The 14,227-nt window shown below is 48.3% G+C and overlaps 48 non-coding genes and 10 pseudogenes across 48 annotated transcripts; all 58 read right to left on the bottom strand.

Annotated features, from left to right (window-relative positions):
• Positions 1-123: 123 nt before the first annotated feature.
• Positions 124-242, bottom strand: LOC135722045 (5S ribosomal RNA). The gene has a single exon (XR_010521791.1). It is a non-coding gene; the product is annotated as a 5S ribosomal RNA (ribosomal RNA).
• Positions 243-367: 125 nt separating this feature from the next.
• Positions 368-486, bottom strand: LOC135723707 (5S ribosomal RNA). Its single transcript, XR_010523397.1, has one exon. It is a non-coding gene; the product is annotated as a 5S ribosomal RNA (ribosomal RNA).
• A 120-nt stretch (positions 487-606) lies between these two features.
• LOC135724681 (5S ribosomal RNA) lies at positions 607-725 on the bottom strand. Its single transcript, XR_010524343.1, has one exon. It is a non-coding gene; the product is annotated as a 5S ribosomal RNA (ribosomal RNA).
• Positions 726-851: 126 nt separating this feature from the next.
• LOC135726224 (5S ribosomal RNA) lies at positions 852-970 on the bottom strand (annotated as a pseudogene).
• A 126-nt stretch (positions 971-1,096) lies between these two features.
• Positions 1,097-1,215, bottom strand: LOC135722044 (5S ribosomal RNA). Its single transcript, XR_010521790.1, has one exon. It is a non-coding gene; the product is annotated as a 5S ribosomal RNA (ribosomal RNA).
• Positions 1,216-1,340: 125 nt separating this feature from the next.
• On the bottom strand, positions 1,341-1,459 carry LOC135722043 (5S ribosomal RNA). Its single transcript, XR_010521789.1, has one exon. It is a non-coding gene; the product is annotated as a 5S ribosomal RNA (ribosomal RNA).
• Positions 1,460-1,585: 126 nt separating this feature from the next.
• On the bottom strand, positions 1,586-1,704 carry LOC135723706 (5S ribosomal RNA). The gene has a single exon (XR_010523396.1). It is a non-coding gene; the product is annotated as a 5S ribosomal RNA (ribosomal RNA).
• A 120-nt stretch (positions 1,705-1,824) lies between these two features.
• LOC135724679 (5S ribosomal RNA) lies at positions 1,825-1,943 on the bottom strand. Its single transcript, XR_010524342.1, has one exon. It is a non-coding gene; the product is annotated as a 5S ribosomal RNA (ribosomal RNA).
• Positions 1,944-2,069: 126 nt separating this feature from the next.
• LOC135726223 (5S ribosomal RNA) lies at positions 2,070-2,188 on the bottom strand (annotated as a pseudogene).
• Positions 2,189-2,314: 126 nt separating this feature from the next.
• LOC135722042 (5S ribosomal RNA) lies at positions 2,315-2,433 on the bottom strand. Its single transcript, XR_010521788.1, has one exon. It is a non-coding gene; the product is annotated as a 5S ribosomal RNA (ribosomal RNA).
• A 125-nt stretch (positions 2,434-2,558) lies between these two features.
• On the bottom strand, positions 2,559-2,677 carry LOC135722040 (5S ribosomal RNA). The gene has a single exon (XR_010521787.1). It is a non-coding gene; the product is annotated as a 5S ribosomal RNA (ribosomal RNA).
• A 126-nt stretch (positions 2,678-2,803) lies between these two features.
• LOC135723619 (5S ribosomal RNA) lies at positions 2,804-2,922 on the bottom strand. Its single transcript, XR_010523314.1, has one exon. It is a non-coding gene; the product is annotated as a 5S ribosomal RNA (ribosomal RNA).
• A 125-nt stretch (positions 2,923-3,047) lies between these two features.
• LOC135722039 (5S ribosomal RNA) lies at positions 3,048-3,166 on the bottom strand. Its single transcript, XR_010521786.1, has one exon. It is a non-coding gene; the product is annotated as a 5S ribosomal RNA (ribosomal RNA).
• A 126-nt stretch (positions 3,167-3,292) lies between these two features.
• Positions 3,293-3,411, bottom strand: LOC135722038 (5S ribosomal RNA). The gene has a single exon (XR_010521785.1). It is a non-coding gene; the product is annotated as a 5S ribosomal RNA (ribosomal RNA).
• A 125-nt stretch (positions 3,412-3,536) lies between these two features.
• Positions 3,537-3,655, bottom strand: LOC135726517 (5S ribosomal RNA; annotated as a pseudogene).
• A 120-nt stretch (positions 3,656-3,775) lies between these two features.
• LOC135724678 (5S ribosomal RNA) lies at positions 3,776-3,894 on the bottom strand. The gene has a single exon (XR_010524341.1). It is a non-coding gene; the product is annotated as a 5S ribosomal RNA (ribosomal RNA).
• A 126-nt stretch (positions 3,895-4,020) lies between these two features.
• On the bottom strand, positions 4,021-4,139 carry LOC135722037 (5S ribosomal RNA). The gene has a single exon (XR_010521784.1). It is a non-coding gene; the product is annotated as a 5S ribosomal RNA (ribosomal RNA).
• A 125-nt stretch (positions 4,140-4,264) lies between these two features.
• Positions 4,265-4,383, bottom strand: LOC135723705 (5S ribosomal RNA). Its single transcript, XR_010523395.1, has one exon. It is a non-coding gene; the product is annotated as a 5S ribosomal RNA (ribosomal RNA).
• A 120-nt stretch (positions 4,384-4,503) lies between these two features.
• LOC135724677 (5S ribosomal RNA) lies at positions 4,504-4,622 on the bottom strand. Its single transcript, XR_010524340.1, has one exon. It is a non-coding gene; the product is annotated as a 5S ribosomal RNA (ribosomal RNA).
• A 126-nt stretch (positions 4,623-4,748) lies between these two features.
• Positions 4,749-4,867, bottom strand: LOC135726160 (5S ribosomal RNA; annotated as a pseudogene).
• A 125-nt stretch (positions 4,868-4,992) lies between these two features.
• Positions 4,993-5,111, bottom strand: LOC135723959 (5S ribosomal RNA). The gene has a single exon (XR_010523636.1). It is a non-coding gene; the product is annotated as a 5S ribosomal RNA (ribosomal RNA).
• Positions 5,112-5,236: 125 nt separating this feature from the next.
• On the bottom strand, positions 5,237-5,355 carry LOC135724044 (5S ribosomal RNA). Its single transcript, XR_010523719.1, has one exon. It is a non-coding gene; the product is annotated as a 5S ribosomal RNA (ribosomal RNA).
• Positions 5,356-5,481: 126 nt separating this feature from the next.
• Positions 5,482-5,600, bottom strand: LOC135722036 (5S ribosomal RNA). Its single transcript, XR_010521783.1, has one exon. It is a non-coding gene; the product is annotated as a 5S ribosomal RNA (ribosomal RNA).
• A 124-nt stretch (positions 5,601-5,724) lies between these two features.
• Positions 5,725-5,843, bottom strand: LOC135723607 (5S ribosomal RNA). Its single transcript, XR_010523302.1, has one exon. It is a non-coding gene; the product is annotated as a 5S ribosomal RNA (ribosomal RNA).
• Positions 5,844-5,969: 126 nt separating this feature from the next.
• On the bottom strand, positions 5,970-6,088 carry LOC135722034 (5S ribosomal RNA). The gene has a single exon (XR_010521781.1). It is a non-coding gene; the product is annotated as a 5S ribosomal RNA (ribosomal RNA).
• A 125-nt stretch (positions 6,089-6,213) lies between these two features.
• On the bottom strand, positions 6,214-6,332 carry LOC135725072 (5S ribosomal RNA). The gene has a single exon (XR_010524724.1). It is a non-coding gene; the product is annotated as a 5S ribosomal RNA (ribosomal RNA).
• Positions 6,333-6,459: 127 nt separating this feature from the next.
• Positions 6,460-6,578, bottom strand: LOC135722033 (5S ribosomal RNA). The gene has a single exon (XR_010521780.1). It is a non-coding gene; the product is annotated as a 5S ribosomal RNA (ribosomal RNA).
• A 125-nt stretch (positions 6,579-6,703) lies between these two features.
• LOC135725071 (5S ribosomal RNA) lies at positions 6,704-6,822 on the bottom strand. The gene has a single exon (XR_010524723.1). It is a non-coding gene; the product is annotated as a 5S ribosomal RNA (ribosomal RNA).
• A 127-nt stretch (positions 6,823-6,949) lies between these two features.
• LOC135722032 (5S ribosomal RNA) lies at positions 6,950-7,068 on the bottom strand. Its single transcript, XR_010521779.1, has one exon. It is a non-coding gene; the product is annotated as a 5S ribosomal RNA (ribosomal RNA).
• A 125-nt stretch (positions 7,069-7,193) lies between these two features.
• Positions 7,194-7,312, bottom strand: LOC135722031 (5S ribosomal RNA). The gene has a single exon (XR_010521778.1). It is a non-coding gene; the product is annotated as a 5S ribosomal RNA (ribosomal RNA).
• A 126-nt stretch (positions 7,313-7,438) lies between these two features.
• On the bottom strand, positions 7,439-7,557 carry LOC135722029 (5S ribosomal RNA). Its single transcript, XR_010521777.1, has one exon. It is a non-coding gene; the product is annotated as a 5S ribosomal RNA (ribosomal RNA).
• A 125-nt stretch (positions 7,558-7,682) lies between these two features.
• Positions 7,683-7,801, bottom strand: LOC135726516 (5S ribosomal RNA; annotated as a pseudogene).
• Positions 7,802-7,921: 120 nt separating this feature from the next.
• LOC135724676 (5S ribosomal RNA) lies at positions 7,922-8,040 on the bottom strand. Its single transcript, XR_010524339.1, has one exon. It is a non-coding gene; the product is annotated as a 5S ribosomal RNA (ribosomal RNA).
• A 126-nt stretch (positions 8,041-8,166) lies between these two features.
• Positions 8,167-8,285, bottom strand: LOC135722028 (5S ribosomal RNA). The gene has a single exon (XR_010521776.1). It is a non-coding gene; the product is annotated as a 5S ribosomal RNA (ribosomal RNA).
• Positions 8,286-8,410: 125 nt separating this feature from the next.
• On the bottom strand, positions 8,411-8,529 carry LOC135723703 (5S ribosomal RNA). Its single transcript, XR_010523393.1, has one exon. It is a non-coding gene; the product is annotated as a 5S ribosomal RNA (ribosomal RNA).
• A 120-nt stretch (positions 8,530-8,649) lies between these two features.
• Positions 8,650-8,768, bottom strand: LOC135724675 (5S ribosomal RNA). The gene has a single exon (XR_010524338.1). It is a non-coding gene; the product is annotated as a 5S ribosomal RNA (ribosomal RNA).
• Positions 8,769-8,894: 126 nt separating this feature from the next.
• On the bottom strand, positions 8,895-9,013 carry LOC135726222 (5S ribosomal RNA; annotated as a pseudogene).
• Positions 9,014-9,139: 126 nt separating this feature from the next.
• LOC135722027 (5S ribosomal RNA) lies at positions 9,140-9,258 on the bottom strand. Its single transcript, XR_010521775.1, has one exon. It is a non-coding gene; the product is annotated as a 5S ribosomal RNA (ribosomal RNA).
• Positions 9,259-9,383: 125 nt separating this feature from the next.
• Positions 9,384-9,502, bottom strand: LOC135722026 (5S ribosomal RNA). The gene has a single exon (XR_010521774.1). It is a non-coding gene; the product is annotated as a 5S ribosomal RNA (ribosomal RNA).
• A 126-nt stretch (positions 9,503-9,628) lies between these two features.
• LOC135723702 (5S ribosomal RNA) lies at positions 9,629-9,747 on the bottom strand. Its single transcript, XR_010523392.1, has one exon. It is a non-coding gene; the product is annotated as a 5S ribosomal RNA (ribosomal RNA).
• Positions 9,748-9,867: 120 nt separating this feature from the next.
• On the bottom strand, positions 9,868-9,986 carry LOC135724674 (5S ribosomal RNA). The gene has a single exon (XR_010524337.1). It is a non-coding gene; the product is annotated as a 5S ribosomal RNA (ribosomal RNA).
• A 126-nt stretch (positions 9,987-10,112) lies between these two features.
• Positions 10,113-10,231, bottom strand: LOC135726221 (5S ribosomal RNA; annotated as a pseudogene).
• A 126-nt stretch (positions 10,232-10,357) lies between these two features.
• LOC135722025 (5S ribosomal RNA) lies at positions 10,358-10,476 on the bottom strand. Its single transcript, XR_010521773.1, has one exon. It is a non-coding gene; the product is annotated as a 5S ribosomal RNA (ribosomal RNA).
• A 125-nt stretch (positions 10,477-10,601) lies between these two features.
• On the bottom strand, positions 10,602-10,720 carry LOC135722024 (5S ribosomal RNA). The gene has a single exon (XR_010521772.1). It is a non-coding gene; the product is annotated as a 5S ribosomal RNA (ribosomal RNA).
• Positions 10,721-10,845: 125 nt separating this feature from the next.
• LOC135723618 (5S ribosomal RNA) lies at positions 10,846-10,964 on the bottom strand. The gene has a single exon (XR_010523313.1). It is a non-coding gene; the product is annotated as a 5S ribosomal RNA (ribosomal RNA).
• A 125-nt stretch (positions 10,965-11,089) lies between these two features.
• Positions 11,090-11,208, bottom strand: LOC135722022 (5S ribosomal RNA). The gene has a single exon (XR_010521770.1). It is a non-coding gene; the product is annotated as a 5S ribosomal RNA (ribosomal RNA).
• A 126-nt stretch (positions 11,209-11,334) lies between these two features.
• LOC135722021 (5S ribosomal RNA) lies at positions 11,335-11,453 on the bottom strand. Its single transcript, XR_010521769.1, has one exon. It is a non-coding gene; the product is annotated as a 5S ribosomal RNA (ribosomal RNA).
• Positions 11,454-11,578: 125 nt separating this feature from the next.
• On the bottom strand, positions 11,579-11,697 carry LOC135726514 (5S ribosomal RNA; annotated as a pseudogene).
• A 120-nt stretch (positions 11,698-11,817) lies between these two features.
• LOC135724673 (5S ribosomal RNA) lies at positions 11,818-11,936 on the bottom strand. The gene has a single exon (XR_010524336.1). It is a non-coding gene; the product is annotated as a 5S ribosomal RNA (ribosomal RNA).
• A 126-nt stretch (positions 11,937-12,062) lies between these two features.
• Positions 12,063-12,181, bottom strand: LOC135722020 (5S ribosomal RNA). Its single transcript, XR_010521768.1, has one exon. It is a non-coding gene; the product is annotated as a 5S ribosomal RNA (ribosomal RNA).
• A 125-nt stretch (positions 12,182-12,306) lies between these two features.
• Positions 12,307-12,425, bottom strand: LOC135723701 (5S ribosomal RNA). Its single transcript, XR_010523391.1, has one exon. It is a non-coding gene; the product is annotated as a 5S ribosomal RNA (ribosomal RNA).
• A 120-nt stretch (positions 12,426-12,545) lies between these two features.
• Positions 12,546-12,664, bottom strand: LOC135724672 (5S ribosomal RNA). The gene has a single exon (XR_010524335.1). It is a non-coding gene; the product is annotated as a 5S ribosomal RNA (ribosomal RNA).
• Positions 12,665-12,790: 126 nt separating this feature from the next.
• Positions 12,791-12,909, bottom strand: LOC135726220 (5S ribosomal RNA; annotated as a pseudogene).
• Positions 12,910-13,035: 126 nt separating this feature from the next.
• LOC135722019 (5S ribosomal RNA) lies at positions 13,036-13,154 on the bottom strand. Its single transcript, XR_010521767.1, has one exon. It is a non-coding gene; the product is annotated as a 5S ribosomal RNA (ribosomal RNA).
• Positions 13,155-13,279: 125 nt separating this feature from the next.
• On the bottom strand, positions 13,280-13,398 carry LOC135722018 (5S ribosomal RNA). The gene has a single exon (XR_010521766.1). It is a non-coding gene; the product is annotated as a 5S ribosomal RNA (ribosomal RNA).
• A 125-nt stretch (positions 13,399-13,523) lies between these two features.
• LOC135722017 (5S ribosomal RNA) lies at positions 13,524-13,642 on the bottom strand. Its single transcript, XR_010521765.1, has one exon. It is a non-coding gene; the product is annotated as a 5S ribosomal RNA (ribosomal RNA).
• Positions 13,643-13,768: 126 nt separating this feature from the next.
• On the bottom strand, positions 13,769-13,887 carry LOC135722016 (5S ribosomal RNA). Its single transcript, XR_010521764.1, has one exon. It is a non-coding gene; the product is annotated as a 5S ribosomal RNA (ribosomal RNA).
• Positions 13,888-14,012: 125 nt separating this feature from the next.
• LOC135725299 (5S ribosomal RNA) lies at positions 14,013-14,131 on the bottom strand (annotated as a pseudogene).
• Positions 14,132-14,227: the final 96 nt, after the last annotated feature.

Genomic DNA, 14,227 nt, shown 5'->3' with positions numbered 1-14,227 from the left:
TGCTGACTCGATTCGAGAGACACTTCAAGGCTAATGTGGCAACGCAATGACATCGGTAAATGGTTACAGAAAGGACGCATTCATGGGAAAAAATGACATAAAAAAAATAATTAATTAATTAAATGCTTACAGCACCTGGTATTCCCAGGCGGTCTCCCATCCAAGTACTAACCAGGCCCGACCCTGCTTGGCTTCCGAGATCAGACGAGAGCGGGCGTGCTCAGGGTGGTGTGGCCGTAAGCGAGTGCTGACTCGATTCGAGAGACACTTCAAGGCTAATGTGGCAACGCAATGACATCGGTAAATGGTTACAGAAAGGACGCATTCATGGGAAAATATGACATAAATAAATATTTAATTAATTAAATGCTTACAGCACCTGGTATTCCCAGGCGGTCTCCCATCCAAGTACTAACCAGGCCCGACCCTGCTTGGCTTCCGAGATCAGACGAGAGCGGGCGTGCTCAGGGTGGCGTGGCCGTAAGCGAGTGCTGACTTGATTCGAGAGACACTTCAAAACTAATGTGGCAACGCCATGCCATGGGAGAACGCTTACAGAAAGGACGCATTCATGGGAAAAATGACATAAATAATTAATTAATTTAATTCTTACAGCACCAGGTATTCCCAGGCGGTCTCCCATCCAAGTACTAACCAGGCCCGACCCTGCTTGGCTTCCGAGATCAGACGAGAGCGGGCGTGCTCAGGGTGGTGTGGCCGTAAACGAGTGCTGACTCGATTCGAGAGACACTTCAAGGCTAATGTGGCAACGCAATGACATCGGTAAATGGTTACAGAAAGGACGCATTCATGGGAAAAAATGACATAAAAAAAATAATTAATCAATTAAATTATTACAGCATCTGGTATTCCCAGGCGGTCTCCCATCCAAGTACTAACCAGGCCCGACCCTGCTTGGCTTCCGAGATCAGACGAGAGCGGGCGTGCTCAGGGTGGTGTGGCCGTAAACGAGTGCTGACCCGATTCGAGAGACACTTCAAGGCTAATGTGGCAACGCAATGACATCGGTAAATGGTTACAGAAAGGACGCATTCATGGGAAAAAATGACATAAAAAAAATAATTAATTAATTAAATGCTTACAGCACCTGGTATTCCCAGGCGGTCTCCCATCCAAGTACTAACCAGGCCCGACCCTGCTTGGCTTCCGAGATCAGACGAGAGCGGGCGTGCTCAGGGTGGTGTGGCCGTAAGCGAGTGCTGACTCGCTTCGATAGACACTTCAAGACTTATGTGGCAACGCCATGACATCAGTGAACGCTTACAGAAAGATCGCATTCATGGGAAAAAATGACATAAAAAAATAATTAATTAATTAAATGCTTACAGCACCTGGTATTCCCAGGCGGTCTCCCATCCAAGTACTAACCAGGCCCGACCCTGCTTGGCTTCCGAGATCAGACGAGAGCGGGCGTGCTCAGGGTGGTGTGGCCGTAAGCGAGTGCTGACTCGATTCGAGAGACACTTCAAGGCTAATGTGGCAACGCAATGACATCGGTAAATGGTTACAGAAAGGACGCATTCATGGGAAAAAATGACATAAAAAAAATTATTAATTAATTAAATGCTTACAGCACCTGGTATTCCCAGGCGGTCTCCCATCCAAGTACTAACCAGGCCCGACCCTGCTTGGCTTCCGAGATCAGACGAGAGCGGGCGTGCTCAGGGTGGCGTGGCCGTAAGCGAGTGCTGACTTGATTCGAGAGACACTTCAAAACTAATGTGGCAACGCCATGCCATGGGAGAACGCTTACAGAAAGGACGCATTCATGGGAAAAATGACATAAATAATTAATTAATTTAATTCTTACAGCACCAGGTATTCCCAGGCGGTCTCCCATCCAAGTACTAACCAGGCCCGACCCTGCTTGGCTTCCGAGATCAGACGAGAGCGGGCGTGCTCAGGGTGGTGTGGCCGTAAACGAGTGCTGACTCGATTCGAGAGACACTTCAAGGCTAATGTGGCAACGCAATGACATCGGTAAATGGTTACAGAAAGGACGCATTCATGGGAAAAAATGACATAAAAAAAATAATTAATCAATTAAATTATTACAGCATCTGGTATTCCCAGGCGGTCTCCCATCCAAGTACTAACCAGGCCCGACCCTGCTTGGCTTCCGAGATCAGACGAGAGCGGGCGTGCTCAGGGTGGTGTGGCCGTAAACGAGTGCTGACCCGATTCGAGAGACACTTCAAGGCTAATGTGGCAACGCAATGACATCGGTAAATGGTTACAGAAAGGACGCATTCATGGGAAAAAATGACATAAAAAAAATAATTAATTAATTAAATGCTTACAGCACCTGGTATTCCCAGGCGGTCTCCCATCCAAGTACTAACCAGGCCCGACCCTGCTTGGCTTCCGAGATCAGACGAGAGCGGGCGTGCTCAGGGTGGTGTGGCCGTAAGCGAGTGCTGACTCGCTTCGATAGACACTTCAAGACTTATGTGGCAACGCCATGACATCAGTGAACGCTTACAGAAAGATCGCATTCATGGGAAAAAATGACATAAAAAAATAATTAATTAATTAAATGCTTACAGCACCTGGTATTCCCAGGCGGTCTCCCATCCAAGTACTAACCAGGCCCGACCCTGCTTGGCTTCCGAGATCAGACGAGAGCGGGCGTGCTCAGGGTGGTGTGGCCGTAAGCGAGTGCTGACTCGATTCGAGAGACACTTCAAGGCTAATGTGGCAACGCAATGACATCGGTAAATGGTTACAGAAAGGACGCATTCATGGGAAAAAATGACATAAAAAAAATTATTAATTAATTAAATGCTTACAGCACCTGGTATTCCCAGGCGGTCTCCCATCCAAGTACTAACCAGGCCCGACCCTGCTTGGCTTCCGAGATCAGACGAGAGCGAGCGTGCTCAGGGTGGTGTGGCCGTAAGCGAGTGCCGACTCGAATCGACAGACACTTCAAGACTTATGTGGCAACGCCATGACATCAGTGAACGCTTACAGAAAGGTCGCATTCATGGGAAAAAATGACATAAAAAAATATTTAATTAATTAAATGCTTACAGCACCTGGTATTCCCAGGCGGTCTCCCATCCAAGTACTAACCAGGCCCGACCCTGCTTGGCTTCCGAGATCAGACGAGAGCGGGCGTGCTCAGGGTGGTGTGGCCGTAAGCGAGTGCTGACTCGATTCGAGAGACACTTCAAGGCTAATGTGGCAACGCAATGACATCGGTAAATGGTTACAGAAAGGAGGCATTCATGGGAAAAAATGACATAAAAAAAATTATTAATTAATTAAATGCTTACAGCACCTGGTATTCCCAGGCGGTCTCCCATCCAAGTACTAACCAGGCCCGACCCTGCTTGGCTTCCGAGATCAGACGAGAGCGGGCGTGCTCAGGGTGGTGTGGCCGTAAGCGAGTGCAGACTTGATTCGAGAGACACTTCAAAACTAATGTGGCAACGCCATGCCATGGGAGAACGCTTACAGAAAGGACGCATTCATGGGAAAAAATGACATAAAAAAATAATTAATTAATTAAATGCTTAGAGCACCTGGTATTCCCAGGCGGTCTCCCATCCAAGTACTAACCAGGCCCGACCCTGCTTGGCTTACGAGATCAGACGAGAGCGGGCGTGCTCAGGGTGGCGTGGCCGTAAGCGAGTGCTGACTTGATTCGAGAGACACTTCAAAACTAATGTGGCAACGCCATGCCATGGGAGAACGCTTACAGAAAGGACGCATTCATGGGAAAAATGACATAAATAATTAATTAATTTAATTCTTACAGCACCAGGTATTCCCAGGCGGTCTCCCATCCAAGTACTAACCAGGCCCGACCCTGCTTGGCTTCCGAGATCAGACGAGAGCGGGCGTGCTCAGGGTGGTGTGGCCGTAAACGAGTGCTGACTCGATTCGAGAGACACTTCAAGGCTAATGTGGCAACGCAATGACATCGGTAAATGGTTACAGAAAGGACGCATTCATGGGAAAAAATGACATAAAAAAAATAATTAATTAATTAAATGCTTACAGCACCTGGTATTCCCAGGCGGTCTCCCATCCAAGTACTAACCAGGCCCGACCCTGCTTGGCTTCCGAGATCAGACGAGAGCGGGCGTGCTCAGGGTGGTGTGGCCGTAAGCGAGTGCTGACTCGATTCGAGAGACACTTCAAGGCTAATGTGGCAACGCAATGACATCGGTAAATGGTTACAGAAAGGACGCATTCATGGGAAAATATGACATAAATAAATATTTAATTAATTAAATGCTTACAGCACCTGGTATTCCCAGGCGGTCTCCCATCCAAGTACTAACCAGGCCCGACCCTGCTTGGCTTCCGAGATCAGACGAGAGCGGGCGTGCTCAGGGTGGCGTGGCCGTAAGCGAGTGCTGACTTGATTCGAGAGACACTTCAAAACTAATGTGGCAACGCCATGCCATGGGAGAACGCTTACAGAAAGGACGCATTCATGGGAAAAATGACATAAATAATTAATTAATTTAATTCTTACAGCACCAGGTATTCCCAGGCGGTCTCCCATCCAAGTACTAACCAGGCCCGACCCTGCTTGGCTTCCGAGATCAGACGAGAGCGGGCGTGCTCAGGGTGGTGTGGCCGTAAACGAGTGCTGACTCGATTCGAGAGACACTTCAAGGCTAATGTGGCAACGCAATGACATCGGTAAATGGTTACAGAAAGGACGCATTCATGGGAAAAAATGACATAAAAAAAATAATTAATCAATTAAATTATTACAGCATCTGGTATTCCCAGGCGGTCTCCCATCCAAGTACTAACCAGGCCCGACCCTGCTTGGCTTCCGAGATCAGACGAGAGCGGGCGTGCTCAGGGTGGTGTGGCCGTAAGCGAGTGCTGACTCGATTCGAGAGACACTTCAAGGCTAATGTGGCAACGCAATGACATCGGTAAATGGTTACAGAAAGGACGCATTCATGGGAAAATATGACATAAATAAATATTTAATTAATTAAATGCTTACAGCACCTGGTATTCCCAGGCGGTCTCCCATCCAAGTACTAACCAGGCCCGACCCTGCTTGGCTTCCGAGATCAGACGAGAGCGGGCGTGCTTAGGGTGGTGTGGCCGTAAGCGAGTGCTGACTCGCTTCGATAGACACTTCAAGACTTATGTGGCAACGCCATGACATCGGTGAACACTTACAGAAAGATCGCATTCATGGGAAAAAATGACATTAAAAAATAATTAATTAATTAAATGCTTACAGCACCTGGTATTCCCAGGCGGTCTCCCATCCAAGTACTAACCAGGCCCGACCCTGCTTGGCTTACGAGATCAGACGAGAACGGGCGTGCTCAGGGTGGTGTGGCCGTAAGCGAGTGCTGACTCGATTCGAGAGACACTTCAAGGCTAATGTGGCAACGCAATGACATCGGTAAATGGTTACAGAAAGGACGCATTCATGGGAAAAAATGACATAAAAAAAATAATTAATTAATTAAATGCTTACAGCACCTGGTATTCCCAGGCGGTCTCCCATCCAAGTACTAACCAGGCCCGACCCTGCTTGGCTTCCGAGATCAGACGAGAGCGGGCGTGCTCAGGGTGGTGTGGCCGTAAGCGAGTGCTGACTCGCTTCGATAGACACTTCAAGACTTATGTGGCAACGCCATGACATCAGTGAACGCTTACAGAAAGGTCGCATTCATGGGAAAAAATGACATAAAAAATAATTAATTAATTAAATGCTTACAGCACCTGGTATTCCCAGGCGGTCTCCCATCCAAGTACTAACCAGGCCCGACCCTGCTTGGCTTCCGAGATCAGACGAGAGCGGGCATGCTCAGGGTGGTGTGGCCGTAAGCGAGTGCTGACTCGATTCGAGAGACACTTCAAGGCTAATGTGGCAACGCAATGACATCGGTAAATGGTTACAGAAAGGACGCATTCATGGGAAAAAATGACATAAAAAAAATTATTAATTAATTAAATGCTTACAGCACCTGGTATTCCCAGGCGGTCTCCCATCCAAGTACTAACCAGGCCCGACCCTGCTTGGCTTCCGAGATCAGACGAGAGCGGGCGTGCTCAGGGTGGTGTGGCCGTAAGCGAGTGCAGACTTGATTCGAGAGACACTTCAAAACTAATGTGGCAACGCCATGCCATGGGAGAACGCTTACAGAAAGGACGCATTCATGGGAAAAAATGACATAAAAAAATAATTAATTAATTAAATGCTTAGAGCACCTGGTATTCCCAGGCGGTCTCCCATCCAAGTACTAACCAGGCCCGACCCTGCTTGGCTTCCGAGATCAGACGAGAACGGGCGTGCTCAGGGTGGTGTGGCCGTAAGCGAGTGCTGACTCGATTCGAGAGACACTTCAAGGCTAATGTGGCAACGCAATGACATCGGTAAATGGTTACAGAAAGGACGCATTCATGGGAAAAAATGACATAAAAAAAAATTATTAATTAATTAAATGCTTACAGCACCTGGTATTCCCAGGCGGTCTCCCATCCAAGTACTAACCAGGCCCGACCCTGCTTGGCTTCCGAGATCAGACGAGAGCGGGCGTGCTCAGGGTGGTGTGGCCGTAAGCGAGTGCAGACTTGATTCGAGAGACACTTCAAAACTAATGTGGCAACGCCATGCCATGGGAGAACGCTTACAGAAAGGACGCATTCATGGGAAAAAATGACATAAAAAAATAATTAATTAATTAAATGCTTAGAGCACCTGGTATTCCCAGGCGGTCTCCCATCCAAGTACTAACCAGGCCCGACCCTGCTTGGCTTCCGAGATCAGACGAGAACGGGCGTGCTCAGGGTGGTGTGGCCGTAAGCGAGTGCTGACTCGATTCGAGAGACACTTCAAGGCTAATGTGGCAACGCAATGACATCGGTAAATGGTTACAGAAAGGACGCATTCATGGGAAAAAATGACATAAAAAAAAATTATTAATTAATTAAATGCTTACAGCACCTGGTATTCCCAGGCGGTCTCCCATCCAAGTACTAACCAGGCCCGACCCTGCTTGGCTTCCGAGATCAGACGAGAGCGGGCGTGCTCAGGGTGGTGTGGCCGTAAGCGAGTGCTGACTCGCTTCGATAGACACTTCAAGACTTATGTGGCAACGCCATGACATCAGTGAACGCTTACAGAAAGGTCGCATTCATGGGAAAAAATGACATAAAAAAATATTTAATTAATTAAATGCTTACAGCACCTGGTATTCCCAGGCGGTCTCCCATCCAAGTACTAACCAGGCCCGACCCTGCTTGGCTTCCGAGATCAGACGAGAGCGGGCGTGCTCAGGGTGGTGTGGCCGTAAGCGAGTGCTGACTCGATTCGAGAGACACTTCAAGGCTAATGTGGCAACGCAATGACATCGGTAAATGGTTACAGAAAGGACGCATTCATGGGAAAAAATGACATAAAAAAAATTATTAATTAATTAAATGCTTACAGCACCTGGTATTCCCAGGCGGTCTCCCATCCAAGTACTAACCAGGCCCGACCCTGCTTGGCTTCCGAGATCAGACGAGAGCGGGCGTGCTCAGGGTGGTGTGGCCGTAAGCGAGTGCAGACTTGATTCGAGAGACACTTCAAAACTAATGTGGCAACGCCATGCCATGGGAGAACGCTTACAGAAAGGACGCATTCATGGGAAAAAATGACATAAAAAAATAATTAATTAATTAAATGCTTAGAGCACCTGGTATTCCCAGGCGGTCTCCCATCCAAGTACTAACCAGGCCCGACCCTGCTTGGCTTACGAGATCAGACGAGAGCGGGCGTGCTCAGGGTGGCGTGGCCGTAAGCGAGTGCTGACTTGATTCGAGAGACACTTCAAAACTAATGTGGCAACGCCATGCCATGGGAGAACGCTTACAGAAAGGACGCATTCATGGGAAAAATGACATAAATAATTAATTAATTTAATTCTTACAGCACCAGGTATTCCCAGGCGGTCTCCCATCCAAGTACTAACCAGGCCCGACCCTGCTTGGCTTCCGAGATCAGACGAGAGCGGGCGTGCTCAGGGTGGTGTGGCCGTAAACGAGTGCTGACTCGATTCGAGAGACACTTCAAGGCTAATGTGGCAACGCAATGACATCGGTAAATGGTTACAGAAAGGACGCATTCATGGGAAAAAATGACATAAAAAAAATAATTAATTAATTAAATGCTTACAGCACCTGGTATTCCCAGGCGGTCTCCCATCCAAGTACTAACCAGGCCCGACCCTGCTTGGCTTCCGAGATCAGACGAGAGCGGGCGTGCTCAGGGTGGTGTGGCCGTAAGCGAGTGCTGACTCGATTCGAGAGACACTTCAAGGCTAATGTGGCAACGCAATGACATCGGTAAATGGTTACAGAAAGGACGCATTCATGGGAAAATATGACATAAATAAATATTTAATTAATTAAATGCTTACAGCACCTGGTATTCCCAGGCGGTCTCCCATCCAAGTACTAACCAGGCCCGACCCTGCTTGGCTTCCGAGATCAGACGAGAGCGGGCGTGCTCAGGGTGGCGTGGCCGTAAGCGAGTGCTGACTTGATTCGAGAGACACTTCAAAACTAATGTGGCAACGCCATGCCATGGGAGAACGCTTACAGAAAGGACGCATTCATGGGAAAAATGACATAAATAATTAATTAATTTAATTCTTACAGCACCAGGTATTCCCAGGCGGTCTCCCATCCAAGTACTAACCAGGCCCGACCCTGCTTGGCTTCCGAGATCAGACGAGAGCGGGCGTGCTCAGGGTGGTGTGGCCGTAAACGAGTGCTGACTCGATTCGAGAGACACTTCAAGGCTAATGTGGCAACGCAATGACATCGGTAAATGGTTACAGAAAGGACGCATTCATGGGAAAAAATGACATAAAAAAAATAATTAATCAATTAAATTATTACAGCATCTGGTATTCCCAGGCGGTCTCCCATCCAAGTACTAACCAGGCCCGACCCTGCTTGGCTTCCGAGATCAGACGAGAGCGGGCGTGCTCAGGGTGGTGTGGCCGTAAACGAGTGCTGACCCGATTCGAGAGACACTTCAAGGCTAATGTGGCAACGCAATGACATCGGTAAATGGTTACAGAAAGGACGCATTCATGGGAAAAAATGACATAAAAAAAATAATTAATTAATTAAATGCTTACAGCACCTGGTATTCCCAGGCGGTCTCCCATCCAAGTACTAACCAGGCCCGACCCTGCTTGGCTTCCGAGATCAGACGAGAGCGGGCGTGCTCAGGGTGGTGTGGCCGTAAGCGAGTGCTGACTCGCTTCGATAGACACTTCAAGACTTATGTGGCAACGCCATGACATCAGTGAACGCTTACAGAAAGATCGCATTCATGGGAAAAAATGACATAAAAAAATAATTAATTAATTAAATGCTTACAGCACCTGGTATTCCCAGGCGGTCTCCCATCCAAGTACTAACCAGGCCCGACCCTGCTTGGCTTCCGAGATCAGACGAGAGCGGGCGTGCTCAGGGTGGTGTGGCCGTAAGCGAGTGCTGACTCGATTCGAGAGACACTTCAAGGCTAATGTGGCAACGCAATGACATCGGTAAATGGTTACAGAAAGGACGCATTCATGGGAAAAAATGACATAAAAAAAATTATTAATTAATTAAATGCTTACAGCACCTGGTATTCCCAGGCGGTCTCCCATCCAAGTACTAACCAGGCCCGACCCTGCTTGGCTTCCGAGATCAGACGAGAGCGGGCGTGCTCAGGGTGGCGTGGCCGTAAGCGAGTGCTGACTTGATTCGAGAGACACTTCAAAACTAATGTGGCAACGCCATGCCATGGGAGAACGCTTACAGAAAGGACGCATTCATGGGAAAAATGACATAAATAATTAATTAATTTAATTCTTACAGCACCAGGTATTCCCAGGCGGTCTCCCATCCAAGTACTAACCAGGCCCGACCCTGCTTGGCTTCCGAGATCAGACGAGAGCGGGCGTGCTCAGGGTGGTGTGGCCGTAAACGAGTGCTGACTCGATTCGAGAGACACTTCAAGGCTAATGTGGCAACGCAATGACATCGGTAAATGGTTACAGAAAGGACGCATTCATGGGAAAAAATGACATAAAAAAAATAATTAATCAATTAAATTATTACAGCATCTGGTATTCCCAGGCGGTCTCCCATCCAAGTACTAACCAGGCCCGACCCTGCTTGGCTTCCGAGATCAGACGAGAGCGGGCGTGCTCAGGGTGGTGTGGCCGTAAACGAGTGCTGACCCGATTCGAGAGACACTTCAAGGCTAATGTGGCAACGCAATGACATCGGTAAATGGTTACAGAAAGGACGCATTCATGGGAAAAAATGACATAAAAAAAATAATTAATTAATTAAATGCTTACAGCACCTGGTATTCCCAGGCGGTCTCCCATCCAAGTACTAACCAGGCCCGACCCTGCTTGGCTTCCGAGATCAGACGAGAGCGGGCGTGCTCAGGGTGGTGTGGCCGTAAGCGAGTGCTGACTCGCTTCGATAGACACTTCAAGACTTATGTGGCAACGCCATGACATCAGTGAACGCTTACAGAAAGATCGCATTCATGGGAAAAAATGACATAAAAAAATAATTAATTAATTAAATGCTTACAGCACCTGGTATTCCCAGGCGGTCTCCCATCCAAGTACTAACCAGGCCCGACCCTGCTTGGCTTCCGAGATCAGACGAGAGCGGGCGTGCTCAGGGTGGTGTGGCCGTAAGCGAGTGCTGATTCGATTCGAGAGACACTTCAAGGCTAATGTGGCAACGCAATGACATCGGTAAATGGTTACAGAAAGGACGCATTCATGGGAAAATATGACATAAATAAATATTTAATTAATTAAATGCTTACAGCACCTGGTATTCCCAGGCGGTCTCCCATCCAAGTACTAACCAGGCCCGACCCTGCTTGGCTTCCGAGATCAGACGAGAGCGAGCGTGCTCAGGGTGGTGTGGCCGTAAGCGAGTGCCGACTCGAATCGACAGACACTTCAAGACTTATGTGGCAACGCCATGACATCAGTGAACGCTTACAGAAAGGTCGCATTCATGGGAAAAAATGACATAAAAAAATATTTAATTAATTAAATGCTTACAGCACCTGGTATTCCCAGGCGGTCTCCCATCCAAGTACTAACCAGGCCCGACCCTGCTTGGCTTCCGAGATCAGACGAGAGCGGGCGTGCTCAGGGTGGTGTGGCCGTAAGCGAGTGCTGACTCGATTCGAGAGACACTTCAAGGCTAATGTGGCAACGCAATGACATCGGTAAATGGTTACAGAAAGGACGCATTCATGGGAAAAAATGACATAAAAAAAATTATTAATTAATTAAATGCTTACAGCACCTGGTATTCCCAGGCGGTCTCCCATCCAAGTACTAACCAGGCCCGACCCTGCTTGGCTTCCGAGATCAGACGAGAGCGGGCGTGCTCAGGGTGGTGTGGCCGTAAGCGAGTGCAGACTTGATTCGAGAGACACTTCAAAACTAATGTGGCAACGCCATGCCATGGGAGAACGCTTACAGAAAGGACGCATTCATGGGAAAAAATGACATAAAAAAATAATTAATTAATTAAATGCTTAGAGCACCTGGTATTCCCAGGCGGTCTCCCATCCAAGTACTAACCAGGCCCGACCCTGCTTGGCTTACGAGATCAGACGAGAGCGGGCGTGCTCAGGGTGGCGTGGCCGTAAGCGAGTGCTGACTTGATTCGAGAGACACTTCAAAACTAATGTGGCAACGCCATGCCATGGGAGAACGCTTACAGAAAGGACGCATTCATGGGAAAAATGACATAAATAATTAATTAATTTAATTCTTACAGCACCAGGTATTCCCAGGCGGTCTCCCATCCAAGTACTAACCAGGCCCGACCCTGCTTGGCTTCCGAGATCAGACGAGAGCGGGCGTGCTCAGGGTGGTGTGGCCGTAAACGAGTGCTGACTCGATTCGAGAGACACTTCAAGGCTAATGTGGCAACGCAATGACATCGGTAAATGGTTACAGAAAGGACGCATTCATGGGAAAAAATGACATAAAAAAAATAATTAATTAATTAAATGCTTACAGCACCTGGTATTCCCAGGCGGTCTCCCATCCAAGTACTAACCAGGCCCGACCCTGCTTGGCTTCCGAGATCAGACGAGAGCGGGCGTGCTCAGGGTGGTGTGGCCGTAAGCGAGTGCTGACTCGATTCGAGAGACACTTCAAGGCTAATGTGGCAACGCAATGACATCGGTAAATGGTTACAGAAAGGACGCATTCATGGGAAAATATGACATAAATAAATATTTAATTAATTAAATGCTTACAGCACCTGGTATTCCCAGGCGGTCTCCCATCCAAGTACTAACCAGGCCCGACCCTGCTTGGCTTCCGAGATCAGACGAGAGCGGGCGTGCTCAGGGTGGCGTGGCCGTAAGCGAGTGCTGACTTGATTCGAGAGACACTTCAAAACTAATGTGGCAACGCCATGCCATGGGAGAACGCTTACAGAAAGGACGCATTCATGGGAAAAATGACATAAATAATTAATTAATTTAATTCTTACAGCACCAGGTATTCCCAGGCGGTCTCCCATCCAAGTACTAACCAGGCCCGACCCTGCTTGGCTTCCGAGATCAGACGAGAGCGGGCGTGCTCAGGGTGGTGTGGCCGTAAACGAGTGCTGACTCGATTCGAGAGACACTTCAAGGCTAATGTGGCAACGCAATGACATCGGTAAATGGTTACAGAAAGGACGCATTCATGGGAAAAAATGACATAAAAAAAATAATTAATCAATTAAATTATTACAGCATCTGGTATTCCCAGGCGGTCTCCCATCCAAGTACTAACCAGGCCCGACCCTGCTTGGCTTCCGAGATCAGACGAGAGCGGGCGTGCTCAGGGTGGTGTGGCCGTAAACGAGTGCTGACCCGATTCGAGAGACACTTCAAGGCTAATGTGGCAACGCAATGACATCGGTAAATGGTTACAGAAAGGACGCATTCATGGGAAAAAATGACATAAAAAAAATAATTAATTAATTAAATGCTTACAGCACCTGGTATTCCCAGGCGGTCTCCCATCCAAGTACTAACCAGGCCCGACCCTGCTTGGCTTCCGAGATCAGACGAGAGCGGGCGTGCTCAGGGTGGTGTGGCCGTAAGCGAGTGCTGACTCGCTTCGATAGACACTTCAAGACTTATGTGGCAACGCCATGACATCAGTGAACGCTTACAGAAAGATCGCATTCATGGGAAAAAATGACATAAAAAAATAATTAATTAATTAAATGCTTACAGCACCTGGTATTCCCAGGCGGTCTCCCATCCAAGTACTAACCAGGCCCGACCCTGCTTGGCTTCCGAGATCAGACGAGAGCGGGCGTGCTCAGGGTGGTGTGGCCGTAAGCGAGTGCTGACTCGATTCGAGAGACACTTCAAGGCTAATGTGGCAACGCAATGACATCGGTAAATGGTTACAGAAAGGACGCATTCATGGGAAAAAATGACATAAAAAAATAATTAATTAATTAAATGCTTACAGCACCTGGTATTCCCAGGCGGTCTCCCATCCAAGTACTAACCAGGCCCGACCCTGCTTGGCTTCCGAGATCAGACGAGAGCGGGCGTGCTCAGGGTGGTGTGGCCGTAAGCGAGTGCTGACTCGATTCGAGAGACACTTCAAGGCTAATGTGGCAACGCAATGACATCGGTAAATGGTTACAGAAAGGACGCATTCATGGGAAAAAATGACATAAAAAAAATTATTAATTAATTAAATGCTTACAGCACCTGGTATTCCCAGGCGGTCTCCCATCCAAGTACTAACCAGGCCCGACCCTGCTTGGCTTCCGAGATCAGACGAGAGCGGGCGTGCTCAGGGTGGTGTGGCCGTAAGCGAGTGCCGACTCGAATCGACAGACACTTCAAGACTTATGTGGCAACGCCATGACATCAGTGAACGCTTACAGAAAGAACGCATTCATGGGAAAAAATGACATAAATAAATATTTAATTAATTAAATGCTTACAGCACCTGGTATTCCCAGGCAATCTCCCATCCAAGTACTAACCAGGCCCGACCCTGCTTGGCTTCCGAGATCAGACGAGAGCGGGCGTGCTCAGGGTGGTGTGGCCGTAAGCGAGTGCTGACTCGATTCGAGAGACACTTCAAGGCTAATGTGGCAACGCAATGACATCGGTAAATGGTTACAGAAAGGACGCATTCATGGGAAAAAA

The sequence above is a fragment of the Paramisgurnus dabryanus genome, chromosome 9, assembly GCF_030506205.2.
Source record: "Paramisgurnus dabryanus chromosome 9, PD_genome_1.1, whole genome shotgun sequence".
NCBI lineage: Eukaryota > Metazoa > Chordata > Actinopteri > Cypriniformes > Cobitidae > Paramisgurnus > Paramisgurnus dabryanus.
The sequence above is the reverse complement of the archived record's forward strand: the minus strand, read 5'-3'. Positions and strand labels throughout refer to the sequence as shown.